The 4,452-nt window shown below is 48.7% G+C and overlaps 1 non-coding gene across 1 annotated transcript; it reads left to right on the forward strand.

Moving 5' to 3' along the window:
- Window positions 1-3,420: 3,420 nt before the first annotated feature.
- Window positions 3,421-3,492, forward strand: TRNAD-GUC (transfer RNA aspartic acid (anticodon GUC)). The gene has a single exon. It is a non-coding gene; the product is annotated as a tRNA-Asp (tRNA).
- Window positions 3,493-4,452: the final 960 nt, after the last annotated feature.

Consider the following 4,452-nt stretch of genomic DNA (forward strand, 5'->3'; position numbering starts at 1 on the left):
ACAGCTTGTCTGGTCCCACAGTATCACATGTGTCCAGCCAGCTCCAGGGCTCCTTAACTGTATTCCTCTCCAGTGGGGAATGCCTTGCTCCCACCACTTCTGCTCTTGAGTGCAAACCTTAGAAGTGAGAACCTGAGGCAAAGAAGGTACCAAGAACTGTAGTCTTCTCTGTGCCTTTTGTTACCAGGGATCACAGTGCTTCACAAACAGAACGGAGTGGTTCTGTCATAGGAAACCAGTATATCGGGGTGAGTGGTGTTGAGGTGAATGGCCCTGAGTTTCGGCCAGAGGCTCATCATCAGAGTCTGGTGGCAGCAGAGGAATGCAAGCCTAGAAGCAGCAAGGGAGCCGGTGTTGCTTGCAAGGTAATGCAAGGAGAGGTGCTTTGCACAGTAAATGCAAAGAGCTAATACCCAACCAGCGGCATTAGAGATGTAGCAGAGGTGTCACCACAGAACGACTGCAGCAATGAACTCTGCTGCTTTTAAAAAAGTACTCTGTGTCATTGACCTGGAAGCAGTGCTAGTTGTTAACTTCAGAACTGATGTCATCTGCAGTATTTGACTGTTTTGAATTTATAGCCCCTTATCACTTTTCTGTTGTGATCAATTTATTATAGCGCATCCCTTCACTTGAATTCCTTGGCAAGGCCCTGCCAGAAGCTTTGTGTCCCTAACAGTCAGCTCAGGACAACAGGAACCAGAGTATTCTGCATTTTCTCATTTTGGGTAGATACACCTCTCTCCAGGACAATCCCTAGAAGTCCTATTACCTACCTGTCTGTAACTTTTCTTACTAGAAAGGATGTTTTGCTTCAGCATCTCAGGCCGGTGGATATACTGGACAATAGGGGAAGTTGAGTAGCTATGTTCAGTTCTGCGTTTAATTTCCATGGAGTTAAATTTCACTTAAGGAGTACTCTGCACTAGAAGAATCTGGCTTAAAATCTTAACCAAGATCTACAGGTTTATGGCTGCTTATTAGCTTGGAGATCAGCCTCCAATCTGTAAGTACTGTAGTGTTCTCACTTTTTTGAAAGGGCTGTATTAAATGTACAAAAGGTTGTGAGTCTTTCCTAACCCAGATGTGTCCAGATATGCAAATTATCAAGTTGTCTCTGAAGTAATCTGTTCATGTACTTTTTATATCACAGGCTTTGGCCTGATTTGCTGTCTGCAGAGTTACTGATGATAGCAGACAATACATTTTCCCAGGGAACATGTAGGAAGTACAAGTAGGTAGAAGCCTTAAGAAAAGCCTTTCAGGTCACCGTTGGAGAGCTTCACGCAGGGCGTGGGGAATGCTGAACTGCCCCTTTGAAGACAGCTCTAGGGCTTCTGGTTTGGCCGGGGCTGGACAACACAAACCTGCTCATGGATGCCCCTCTTCCTTCTTTCCACTGAGTATGCTGCTGTCACTCATTTATCCCCTGCTTAAGCAGAAACTTTAGTAAAGGATTTACTTTTCATAAAAATTATTTATGAATTATTTATTGTAATTGTAATTATACAATTATTACAATTGTAATTGTAATTGTAATTATTTATTGTAATTAGTTGTGGTCTAATGGTGTGCACAAACACCCCAAGAGTAGAGCACACCTGTTCTTACTGGAAAGGATAAGGCAGGAAAAAGCTACAACCCAAACAAAAAAACCCATGGTCGCTAAGACTCCGTACTTTGTAAGTTGGTACCAGGGGAATTGCAAGTGTTCGACATCTAATAACCTGATCTCTTTTCTGCCATTAAATTTATTTATTTTAAAATTGCAATTGATTCATCTTTCAGTTTGGGGTATTTAACGCCAGCCAGTTTTTAAAAGAGCCACCATTCACCATCCTCTGGAAACCAGTCTGCCTTACATTACCCACTTGCCCTTCCAAGCTCATCCTCTCGCAGGTGTTGGTGTGGGTGACCCGCAGCCAAGCCCTTCTGGACAGAGGTCCTGCACTAGCCTGAGGCTTGACACCAGTTTCTGATCTACCGTGAAAGGTGATGAATGTCAACAGCATGAGACCTTTTGCTTATAAACTTATAAATGGGATCAGTTCAGGAGCTTTCCAGGCTCTTTAGCTATCGTTTGTATGAGGTGTAGAGCTGACAGTTGGAGGCCGTAGCTGCTTTTCTCAACTAATCTGTTAGTATCTGTGAGTTAACACCCCAGCTGTCTCTAGCATTTTATGGGTGTTTGTCAGCTCAAACTGAGACCTACATGAGACAGAAAAACACTTTAGTCCTGCAGCTCTCATGTCCTTTAAGGATTAGGGTTTGATTCAGCTACCGCAGGAAAATTGGTGTCATGGAGAAGTATGGACTAAAAAAAACCTTCAGAAAAATAAGTATTAAGTTCTGCTATTTTTAAAAAATAAAAAATGAGTTCCAGCTTCCACCAGGAATGTTTTATAGATGTTATAAGCATATTTCACGCTAAATACTGCTGTTCTTTGCTCTGATGGGGTGAGAACAGGACCTCTGGGGATCTCATAAAGGGTGTGTGATTTCAAGTTCTACATTTTCAGCCACTCTTCTCCCTCGAACTGGGACCTGGCACCGAGAAGGGGGCAGAGTTGCCAATGCAAACATCTCCACTGCCAGACCAAGAGAGATGCTTTAGGCAAACATTGCAGTGTGTGGGAGGCTCCCTTAGCACACGTGTACAGTTACAAAACACTCCACAGCGTGTTCCAGCCTGGGAAGTTAATGCAGCATTAATTTTAAGCTGTTTGGTGACAGTTCACTAGCTGTGGTCGTGCTTCAGCTCCGTGTCCATTTCCTCTGTACCAACTAACAAACCCAAAATTAATCCTGACACAACAGCTCATTTCCCACCCATGGCTCTGCAGGCGCTGCCTCAGTTGTGATTTCCTCCAGCTGGATGCAGCGGGCTGGATGGGTGGGAGTCCCCTCTTGCCTGGAGCCCGTGACAGTGACGCTAGATGCTCACCCCGGTGGTTTTGTACCGTGCAGGTGTGGTGCTTAGGGCCGTGGTTTAGTGGTGGATGTGGCAGTGTTAGGGGTTATGGTTGGACTTAATGATCTTAAAGATCTTATCCACCCTAAATGATTCTATGATTCGGTGTTTTCCATTAACGTCTTCAACTCTTGTGAAATCTGGAAGTAGAGTGTCTTCTGTTGAGTTTTCCCTGTATTCTCAGTGTATATTTTCTAGTTTTCCAGAATTGGCCGCAGTTTCGATGAGGAGAGAAAAGTTTCAGACTCTTCACCAAAAAAAGAGAAAATTTTTTTCTAACTTTTTGGTGTTAGAGATAGATCTTAACTGGGACTCGGCGGGGCGGGGCGGGGCGGGGGCAGCGGGCACGGCCGCGCTCTCCCGGGGGGATCGGGGGGATCCCGGGGGGGGGGGGGGGGTGTCAATCCTGAGGGACCCTCAAAGGACCCGCCGGGTAGGGCGTTCTTCGCTCCTCGTTAGTATAGTGGTGAGTATCCCCGCCTGTCACGCGGGAGACCGGGGTTCGATTCCCCGACGGGGAGACGACAACGTTTTTTCGCAGGCCGCGGCCCTGCCGCTGCGCGCCCGGTTTCTGTCCGTGCGGCGTGGGACGCGGGACAGCGAGCGGCGGTGGGCGGAGCCCCGCGAGGCGGCGAGGAGCTGTCGGTGCGGGCCCGGCCGTGGGGCGAGGAGGGCTCCGGGGGGCTGCAGCGTCCCTGAAAGGAGCTGCTGACCTGCCTGTGGCGCCTGGGCTAGGAGAGCCCTAACAATTTTTAAAATACCCAGTGGTCTGTTACAACCCGTGATAATCTGTGTGAGACCCAAACTGCCCTTATCGTTACAATTTGGTGCCTTATTTCAAGTCTGCATCTCCTCGTCATCATCTCCATTCTTAAATTTATGTGCCAGCCATTTAAACTTTGCATTTAAACATTTAAACAGCATTTAAATTTTGACCAAAACACATTTTTGACGGCAGACTTTCACGTGAGCACTGTGGGGGTTTGTAACCAGCCCAGTAAACATCCGTGACTCCTCACAGTCCCGAGAGGTTCTTAACCGCCCCCCGCCGCGGTAGCCGGGCGGTGGGGAGTGAGGCGCCCCCCGGGAGGGCGGCGGGGCCGCTCTGCTCCCAGGGCGAACCCCGCTCCGAGGCACGCTGGCTTCTGGCAGCTGCTGCTGCAGGCCCAGCGCTGACTTTTATTCCGAGCTAGAGCCTAAAAATACCAATTTAGCGAAAGAGCAGCGGCCCCCGCTGTGCGGGCCAGGCGGTGCTGTAGGCAGACCCGCCGGGGCCAGGCCGCGGGAGCGTGGCACGGGCCTCGGATCTCCTGGTGCCAGGCCCTGTGGGTGCCTCGGGGGTGGCAGTGCCCGCCCGAGGGTTTGGTGGCTGCCAGCATCCACGTGCCCGAGCTAATCCCACTGTCTTTTTAGAGTTTTCTTGCTTTTCCTTCTAGAGTTTTCGTCACCTTTGCAAGTGGTGACTAATACTGGTGTGTGGG

Source organism: Athene noctua, chromosome 12 (genome assembly GCF_965140245.1).
Source record: "Athene noctua chromosome 12, bAthNoc1.hap1.1, whole genome shotgun sequence".
In the NCBI taxonomy this organism is placed as follows: domain Eukaryota; kingdom Metazoa; phylum Chordata; class Aves; order Strigiformes; family Strigidae; genus Athene; species Athene noctua.